Raw genomic sequence first — 10,855 nt, forward strand, 5'->3', positions numbered from 1 at the left:
CGGAATCTCCGCGCACCGACCCACCCCACTCCTCACTTTTTTGGCAGCATCGCCTTGCCAAACAAATTTTCTGTGGGAAACACTGAATTGTTATGTCCTTAGGTGGTGGTGGCCTCAGGTAGTCTACCCCAGGGCATGTCTGGCTTCTGAAGAGACATAATTCTCAGGTTTGGAGTTAATTAGTAATACAAAATAGAACAACAACAATAGAATAGAGCAATGAACAGAATTGTTTGAAGGTCATTAAGTTACATGCAAATTAATTTATTAATTCATCATTACATTTATATAGCACCTTTCAAGATACCCAAAGCACTTTACAGTTCATTATTTATTCACTCAACCCTCAGTGGTGGTAAACTACTACTGTAGCCACAACTGCCCTGGGACAGACTGATGGAAGCAAGGCTGCCACTCTGCACCATCGCCCCTCTGACCACCCCTGTGGCACCCGGAATTCCCAGCGGTCTCCCATCCAAGTACTAACCAGGCCCGGCCCTGCTTAGCTTCTGAGATCTGATGAGAACAGGCTTTGACAAGCTGGTATGGCCTCAAAACAAATGCCTTTTAATTATTATGGTCAAGCATAATTCTACAGTGCATATTAGTATGTAGTATGTGTCAGTATTAGTATGTGTAGTTGAGTAAAATTTGTCTTGTACCAGTACAGGTACAGTATATTGTTTAAACAGATGTTGAGGTCAAAATGAGACCACTATGTGCAACAAATTATAAAGTGTTTTATAGTCCAAGTATCAGGAAGTGCATTGCTAGCATGACATGACATGACAGTAAAACTCACCCATGGCCTCTGAAAGATGTGAAAAGCCCTTATAAACTCATCATGTTGAATAATTAGGATTCTCGGCAAATACATATATATATATAATATAAGGCAAATGAGGAAAAATACTGAACTGCAAACCATGTACAATACTGTAGACTGTTTCTGTCTTGCATATATTTAACATAGTAAAATTCAGCTACTGCACCTTTAAAATGAGGCAGTCAGCACCACAAGACAAACTGCACAGATTTGACTGTATGCGAGCCGTTCACAAACACACCTTGTACGACAATGCATCACCGGGATACTGTTTTGACATGCACTACTGCTGGAGCGCCTGCCACACATCCATCACTTCAGCTGAGTGCTTTGACAGATTTAATATTTATATTAGGAAAATATTCAGGTAACAAGTGCACGCAACGAGTGACAGACGCTCCTCGTATCCACAGGAGTGTTTGGGTTTGACTTCAAGGTAAAATTTAATGCCAAAACTCTGTCTGCTTTTGCTGTTTCTAACCTTCAAAGTTTTTCGCGATGTTATTAATGATAGTCTTGTTCACTGTTCCCTTATGTGTCCTTCAGTATCTGTGTGGAGCAGGAGTCAGGCTGTTAGAGTTACTTAAAATCGCTGACTCCATGTTGTGTAGTTTGAAATGGGCAGTGAGGGAGAAGCAGGACGGCCACTGAGGGTCTAGTGTGGACCGTGTGCACATAAAAGTTGACAAAGCTTCGCATGATTTAGCAAGCAAGTGTTTACTGAAGGTCAGGGGACAGTATAACACAAGGGAGTGCTTATACATAAAGTTATAGTTAGTGCACGCTAGAAAGTTGTAGTTCATTTGGATATAAGCCAATTATTGCATCCCCATAATGCAAATGTGGGTTAGAAATAGGGATGTGACAATAACAATAATCAAAAATATCGTGGTAACTCATCGACCAAAGTCTTACAATAATTTCGTGGACCATCACAATATATCGAATTACAAGTCTCTTTGCTTAAATTAATAGTCATGGTGCAGCAACAGCTAAAAAAAAGCAAAGATGATCCTTTGCTCCGTTTCAGTGCAGACTTCATGAAGAAAAACTGTTACAAGCACTTTTAAAGTTAGGTCTTTGGATTATGAAAGAACCAATGGCTTGTCGGGGCATTTTAAAATGAAAAAGTAGCCTATTTACCGTTTTGTTGGCGTCCACAAACTATTGCAATAAATATCTTACCGTGACATGCAGTAAGTTCTTTTCATGCTTACCAGAAGACGTTTAGAAATGCGGAGGTGCAGTTACCGACACTGGGCATGTGATAAATCCGTGGATTCAACAGCAGTGTCTTCACAACCTGCCAGAGCTTTCCATGGAGGACGAGACTCCGATCGTATCTTCATGTCACTTATAGGGAGCTGGTTCTAACTGTTAATCTGACAAACATAACAACATAATAAATTCATAAAAGGAAAAAAGAGAGAATACAATGACATTTAGATGAAGAAAACTGGCGCATTTTCTCAGTTTTCCCAGACTTTATCAGAGTTACTATCGCCAACAGAACTCAAAGGAAGTCATCATCCGCATGTTTCCAAATGTCACCTGGTTTTGTGACGTAAGTGTGAATAGATCCCATATTGTGAAACTGTCATACTGAGAAATTTGAATATCGATACATCCCTATAGTTAGAAAGTGGTTCTAAGGGTGTTGGGCAAGACACTTTTCTCTTGTTTTCAGTGTGCGTCTTGTGATGAATGAAAGTATGTTTTAGAGGTTTGCGCAGGACAGAATTTTCAGTCCCGTTCCTGCCCACGCTCTTAAGCTCTATCAAGCGCGGGGAAGCGGAAAGGAATTTTCTAAAATGTGCGCGAGATTAGACCACATCTGCAAGTTTAGGCTGCTTAAAATGTTTTTATTAATGCCAAATAAAATATTCAGGACAAATTCTGTATGATAGGCACATGAATAATTTGTATATTTTACTTTACACTCATATTTAGTTTGCAGGACTGTAGTTTATATTTCCACCTGCCCGCTCCTATATTGTGCAGTCCTGCTCCCGCCCATGTCCACTCCGTTTTGTGTCGTGTCCCGTAGGGCTCAAATATATAGCTTTTGACTTGGCAAAAGCCCTCAAAGTATCACCTACCGCAAGGAAACTGAAACCTAAGAATTGACTAAATGAATCATCTTATTTTAATATCTTTTTTTAACTCAAAGTGAAGTGAGTATCTTGCCCTAGGACACAACAATATTATGAGCTTTGGGTGAGATTCCATGTGATTGTATTGTGTAATCTAAACAATTAACATAGGTACAGTATGTATGTAGGAGAATGTAGGACAATAAGTAAGTTTTTTCCTGTTTTCAATACTTCGGAAGCATATACTGTAGCAGCAGAGGCACTGTGATGATTTGCTGCAGATGCTGGGGTTAAGAGAGTGAGGATTCAGATCAGAGAAAGTCATTTTAAGTTTTAACCAACTGGATTTCAACATTGAAACTGGCGACCCAAATGAGAGACTTGTATGTGGCTCATTCTGCTCTCGGGTTGCATAATCGTCTTGAGAACCAAAGCACCATCTTATAACATATGTAAATGGGACATCGTGTTCAATGCTTTTGTAATTAAGAATAAATCAGCATCACAATTGTCATCAGCAAAACTTATACTTGATTTGAACATATCTACTTCATATTTGGGGGACCCATTCAGGTCATGTTTGTGTGAATTTAAAATCTTACATTAAGTTAATTTAAAATAATTTATTTAAATGTATTCTATTATTTACAACCTCATCAGAATATTATAATCTGCACAAAAAGACTGCTGGCATGGAAATATTTTGGATCTTTTTTTCGCAGTTACCCAACTCAATGAACCCAGGCATGCTCTGCTTTTCCAGCCAAGTTCTCCTAATGGCTTCACAGTGGGATCTGGAGGCCACAGGTGTTGTCCAAGCTGGAATCTGACCCCCAACCCTGTCGCACACAATGGCAGGTAGTTATGGTGACTAGGTGACGTGGGATCATCCAAGTCCTGGCAGCTCCAGATGAGGAACCAGACCAAAATGTGATAAACCTCATGGCTGGCCGCACGCTAATTCCAGGTGGAGTCATGGGCCACTTCACCAAAATCCACTGCAAATATTGAGTTCTGTCATCATTGTCGCAAGCAGAGAGCATACTTTTATCATTTCATGTTTGGGTATTTGTACAGCTGTTTTAAAGGTGCATTGTGTAACTTTTCAGATGACAAACAAGACAAACAAGCTGGTGTTTGAGTCTGAGGTAGAGAAAGCTTTTTAGCTTTGAGAAAGATGTCAAATTGGAAAGACGTTTCGCACACCTTTTCCTCAAAGTGTCCATAAACTGAAAGAGAGTAGTGCAAGGTCGTCAGATAAAATATCACCGCATTGGAGACGACATGTTTGATGGACTCAATGCATTTGGGAAACATAGCTTCCCTGATTCTTTTTACTTTGAGGTTGTTGTTTCAAAGAAAACAGCATGGACGGTTGGTATAGCAAGAGATACAATACTATGATCTATTCATTTACCGTTGGGGGACCGAGCCCCCTCCCTCTGGAACTCACAGTCCATCAGGAACTCGGACTCACTGCAGAACCTCAAATCACTGCTAAAAACTCACCTGTTCAAACTGGCATTCCCTCCATGAATTCCCTGATTTCTGCTTCTTACTACTTTCTACTTTCTTCTTCTTATTTGTTTGTAAAGCGTCTTTGAGTGTCCAAAAAAGCGTTATATAAATCTGATGTATTATTATTATTTTGATAATTTAGTAACAAATTTCAAGCCATTCTGCAGTCCAGGTTTTTATAGCCCTAAAAATTGTATTCCTCTTATTGTTAGTCTACCTTCTCATCTTCTATCTCTAAAGCGTCCAATGTTACGCAGAGTACAGTGATACAGCCGGGAGTCCCAAACGCTTTCCCCACCTGCCTCTGCCCAAGCCATGCCTCCTCTTCCGAACCAAACGCAGATGTAATTTAAACATTAAAATTACAGTTAGGCTCTGTACCTTTTATGCATTCAGTTGAGTTTTAGAACTGTGTTTGAATGGACAATATTCTGATGACCTTCATCACTGAAGACACATGCAGTCTCGATGGATCCAAAATCCCAGGTTGGAAATGTAATGAAATGCTTCAGTCTTGTATAATTGTGTATCATAAAATGTTTTATATGAACGTTTTTTGTTTTTTTTTACTGTTCGTAAATTCACCCAAATACATGCAAATAGTTATTACAAAATTTGAGGCTCAAACTATTTGCTGAATTGTATATAAAAACGAATTTAGTAATAATTAAGTAAATAAGTAAATGTAGTATGACCAATGAAAGTATATACTTGTATTATTATTATTTTTTATTCAGGAGTGTAGTGGGCATGGTACGCGGGGATACGCCGTCCACCCACTTCTCCCGACGTGTGATATTAAAAAAAAATAACAAATATAAAATAGCTACAACTTAAATATCAAACTGGAGCTATTGACAACGGGGAAAAGAACCTGCATAGACTCATGAAATCTGCAGTACTGTCCTGAGCCATGAGGGACCAAGACTGAACCAGGACTGAACCAGGACTAAACCGGACTAAACCAGGTCTAAACCAGGACTAAACCAAAACTGAACCAGGACTGAGTGTTGGGACGGGCCTGGAGGTGCAACCGTGTAGACTGTCAGGTGACCGCCGGAGAAAGGACGCAGAGCTCGGTGCCCACGGGGCTAAGTGCAGCCATCGCCTGATCCTACTTTGCAAACACCCTGCTCCGTGGGCTCGGGGTTCTCTTTCTCACTCTCAAGTCCAAGATTAGTCCTAGTTTAGACCTGGTTCAGTCCTGGTTCATGTGTTGTAGTCTATGATTTATGTTCTGTAGGTGATTATGTTAATGTTAATAACATGATTCCGCTTCACTGAGTAAAAATGGCCTGGCACCTTTATGTTTGTACTGAAAAGTGAGTGTTTTTTTGGGGGGGGGGTTTGGGTCAGGGACAAAATGTGTCTTGCCCAGTACAGAAATTTTGGAAGCAAAGGTAAACATCAGGTACAGCACGTTTAAAGGCACAAACCAACAGCCAATGAACACTCACAAAAAATACAGGCTACATATTTTTCACTAAAAGGTGCACTATGTAACTTTTTGGTCAGGGGTACGTCACCTGCTTGTATCTATGGATATTTCATTGCTCTGCTAAGAATGTTACACTATATGATATTAAACAGCTCTATTTTATGTTTCTTCAGGTGGTTTTATAACTTATAACTCAGAAAAACAGGAATTCTGACTGAGCGGTGTTGCCTCTCCACAGATCCGGCCTGTACCTTGGTCTAGTTTGGTCTCCACGACGATAGAAAGGTTTAATACCATACTGCAAAACATTCCAGACAAAGCAATAACATCTCCAAAAAGAAAAACATTTGACAGGTCCTTTAAACTACCAAAACTCTGTCTAAATTTTTGATTTACTAATTCCAGCTGATCCGGCGGTTAAACAACTGCACCAAATCATGTGCATCAAATTGCTTCCCAAAACAAAGTCACATTTCATATTTGTCCACTGTGCACAAACACTCAAGGTCCGCCGGTGATGAAGAGACGCTCCCTCACCCTCCATCCATCTTGCTCCTGTCCTCTCCTCTCCGGATCTCTCTATCCCGGCCCAGCGCGTGTCCCGTCACCGACCTCTCCTCCTCCTTCACCCCGTCTTTGAACTCTGACCTCCGATCTGTTCACAGCTCATCGTGGGGAAGACACAATGATCTATGTCGGAGAGCGGAGGGGGGACTTTCACCAGACGTTTCCCGGAATAACTCGGCTGCGTGACACTGATGAGAGAGGAGAAAATTGAACTTCATTGCGCTAGTAGGAAAAAGTTTATTGTTGGATTGGATTGGGGGAAATTACTGTACATGAGCAGGGGATGAATAAAGACTACACTGTACAGATTTAAAAGACATAGTCAAGCCTGCCAGTTAAGTTAAAAGTATACTCCTGCAGCAGATGAAGAATTAAATTGGCTTGAAAAGTGATTTGATGAAATGAAAAAGAGAGATACTTTATTGATCCTGAGGGACATTCAAGGTTTCAAAGGTCTATGTGCAGTTCAACAGAAGGTCTGGTCAGGGAGGGTCAGCAGATCTGTGTCAGGGAAGTTTGAGGAGAGGAAGAGCCAAAAGTGTTCCTCTTCTGTGTCCTGCAGCATCACAGCAGTCTCCAGGGGGCGCCAGGTGAACACAACAGGAAAAGTCTCACTCTTACTCTGCTCTGGCGTTTCAGTTAAGATGGTTCATTCACTCATAGTGTTTTCTCTGGAAGGTTTTCTGCCATATTTGTTGCCACATATGGTGTAAAATGCCTGTACCATCTCAAACGCAGTATGTTTTGGTGCTTTACTGGCATATCCTAGCCTGATTCGTCAGCCAGTTTCACTGAACTCGCAGCATTAGGATTCGACGTTAGGCGGGTAAGTTGTATTTAATCAATCACTGCTATAAAATTCACCAAACATTCTCTTTGTTCCGGCTTTAAATCCTTGATCTCTGGAATCATTGCCAACTCAGAATGTATGGCTTTGTCTACATCCATCTCGACCACTTTGTTTACTGTTGTGCTGTTCCACAAAAGGGACATAGACAGGCGCTTGAGTTTGACATCATGGCTTCACAGCTCTTCACTAATTGACCGGTGCGCGGTCTACAACTTCTGGGGTTCTTGCAAACCGTCTAGTGTATTCCGATTCCTGACCTAGTCGCTGGAGAGAAATGAAGTTGAGCGGAGGCACTCGGTGGTGCCAGCCTGACTAGGCATATCCCAGAGCCTAGAATTAGTTATTCTTTTTGTCAGACAAGAGAAGTTTGTTTACCTGCTTTACATGTTTCAGTTACTTTCTGTAGCCTTCCTTATTATCTCCACGTGATGGTGTAATGACCTCTTTGTAGGCTGCTTTACTTGATTTTTGCCCGACAATAGGGAAAAAAAGTGTCTGAAACCTTTTTGCTCTGGTGAGCTACCTTTACAAAACGAAAATGCCAGAAAGCTACTCATTTCCGTTTTGGTCACAAGAAATTGAATAAATATAAGAGCCTTAGATGGGGTACAGTTTGATGCCTTTAAAACATTTACACAACTATTATCCATTTTCAGTTGTGCACCAGTCTCTTTCACTTTACAAAGGAGTTTAAATGTTTAACTCTGGACAGATACATGAATTATGATACTTACTTTGTGCTGTAGTACTCTGATGTACTGTTTCTGATTTGTTTGTTTCCTCTTGCTGTATTTATGAAGATGAACTGGTGTTAAGATGACGCTCTGATAAAGGAATAAAGGAATAAAGGGTAGGCATAATAAGCTTAAGCTTCAGCCTGCACCTTTTCGGTCTGTGTATGTTAAATATGACTGTCGGTGAATTAATGTCAAAATATACCTGTGACTGAAATAAATAATCAGTCAAATCAAAATCAATCAAATTATTTATTAGTGCGCAAAGATTATGCATTTACAGTCATAATAGGCATTCAATTAAATCAAATTTGAGTTATTCAGCACAATACGATACAGAAATCCCTTGGCGAGCTACTCTGAAGGCGGAGGAGAGTTACTGGTATCTTCCGAGCTAGTGGAAGCTTACGCCCCCTACTGTCTGACGCCTTCTGCAGATTTCTACAACATCATGTGACGCTAATGAGGAAGCCTACAGGAGGTAACCGAAACATGTAACGCAGGTAAACAAACTTCTCCTGTCTGACAGAACGAACCTTTGCCGAAGCCTTTCCCAGAGCCTCCAGAAAGCTCTCTTGGTATTACACGCACTAGCACGGGTTTTACTAATAGATTTGATTAGCCATAAGCACAGTCGCCACATCTTGTCAGAGGTGGCACTGTGATGCAATCCATCTTTTAAATGTCAATGTATTAGTAACATAAGGATGGCGTATGTTTAACAATAGCCCATATGTTCAGGGTACGAGACGTGGCATGCTAGCAGATGCCTCACAGTATGCGCTTATCCACGGGAGCCTCTCTGAGCTATAAGAAATTGCATTATTGTCAAAAAGGATTAAGATTTGGTTTCCAGTGATGCTTACCAACCATCCATTTGTTCTTTAGAATAATGTCATTTCTTAATATCTTTTGCCGGGAAACATTCGGTGGGAAGAAAGTGCACTGTAAGTTAATTAAATCGGGAACATTTTTTGATTATAATCGCCGGCTTGAGAGGTAACAGAACGAAATGAAAACACTAATTTCTCCCTCTTGGCTGTCTAAATAGAAGCCGCTAAATGTACGTGTTTCATTTGCTCTGAAAGATTCACCCAGTAGTGCTTCAAAAGACTAAATGTTGGCTTTTTAAATTAGATATGGCTCTGTACTTGGCCATCAGTTTTATCAGTGATTGCGTTACTCCAAATCGCATTCTCATCGCGCTTAATCGAGCAAGACTTGAACACGTGAGAAAAAATAATTAAGAGGCCCTTTTCATGTCAGAGGAATTAATTTATAAAGAGGAGAGACTGTGCGGACACTTTCACGTGTACAGTGGAGTACCGTTCATCTCAGGTAGTTTCTTTCTTCCTCGCTAAGGACAAAATAAAATGAGGAGAGAATGTGAAGTGAGCAAGATGCTTTTTGGACAGTCTCGAAGGGCAGAACATTTTGAACATTTGGACCAGATTACTACTTCATTTCATTTTTTTCTATTTTTCAACAACAGTGCACTGGCGTTTTTGAATGAACCTGTTTTCTCCAACAAAGACTTTTTGAGGTCTGATAACAGTTGACTTTATCCAACTAAATTCTGCCTTTGGTCAAGAAAATGAAAAAGAAATGGCTAATTGCTGTTCTAGATGTGACCCACACTGATGCCAGGGAGTCTGACCGTGACTGTAAGCACTGCTCTGTCTGAGGCTTGTTGGACATTACCATATTTTTCGGACTATAAGTCGCTCCGGAGTATAACTCACACTTTCTGGGGGAAAATATATTTTATAAAATCAGAGACCGGGAACTGACATTTCATCTTGAAAGGCAAGTTACAGTAATAGCAATAGAACAACAGGCTGTTAACGTCACACTTCTTCAGATAACTATAACATAAACAACAGAACAGAACAAGTTTAACAAACTCTCCATCTCACTCCAAATCACTAAATCCATTGAATTCTTCATCCTCGGTGTCACTTCTGAGCAATTCCACCACCTCTGGAGGTAAACAGCACTGCTTCCTCTTCTGCGTAGCTGTTGTCAGTTTCAGTTAGAATTATTGCAGCCTTTCTGAAGTCCAGACTTTGTAGCTCCATCCAGTGACTTCCAGGAAAGTTTCATGGCGCACCCTCTCGGTTGTCGCAAGTTTCTCGCTCACTCCAAACTTTCTTTCTGCTGTTTGATTACTGTTTTCGGCTGCGTATTTTGATACCTGCAGCTTGTAATCTGCAACATATGATTTTTTCTTTGGGGGCATTTATCTTCAGTCTTCTCAGTTGTCTTTATAAGTTTGTAAATTTTCAGTGGTACAAAAGTAATGGTGCGATCGACTGTCATGATACAGACAGGACAGAGGCTCTTTCTGCAGGAGACATGCGCAGTAGAGTGAAGTGACAGTGGTACAAGAGTAATAGTAGTAGCAGATACTGACACACAAGCCTAGACCACCCTCTCAGAATTGTCAGTGTGAAAATGTTAATATATAAGTTGCACCAGAGTATAAAGGACCACCCAAACCATGAAAAAAGTCAGATTTACAGTCCAAAAAATATGACAATCTGAACTTTATTTTAACACAATATGATCAGAAAAAAACTGACTTTGCTGGAACTGCAACATGTGAGTTGATTTGTGCTTTCAGAACAGTTTTTCAGTTAGTCGCTCTCATCTTTTTGTTGAAAATCAAACACCTAAACAGGACCATGAACATTTGAATTGATCACAGGCTCCTGAAAAGATGCTGTTTAAATAACCCCTTTATGTATTTTTTTCTTGAGTTTTCAGATAGTAGAACAGCCCCAGCGTGGGGCCATTATCAGTAATTAAAAAAAAAAAAAAAGCAAAACA

At 40.3% G+C, this 10,855-nt stretch overlaps 1 pseudogene; it reads right to left on the reverse strand.

Annotated features, from left to right (window-relative positions):
* Positions 1-439: 439 nt before the first annotated feature.
* Positions 440-557, reverse strand: LOC129409023 (5S ribosomal RNA; annotated as a pseudogene).
* Between the last annotated feature and the right edge of the window lie 10,298 nt (positions 558-10,855).

Source organism: Boleophthalmus pectinirostris, unplaced genomic scaffold (genome assembly GCF_026225935.1).
Source record: "Boleophthalmus pectinirostris isolate CB_2022bp ecotype Guang Dong unplaced genomic scaffold, ASM2622593v1 HiC_scaffold_1, whole genome shotgun sequence".
Classification (NCBI taxonomy): Eukaryota; Metazoa; Chordata; class Actinopteri; order Gobiiformes; family Gobiidae; genus Boleophthalmus; species Boleophthalmus pectinirostris.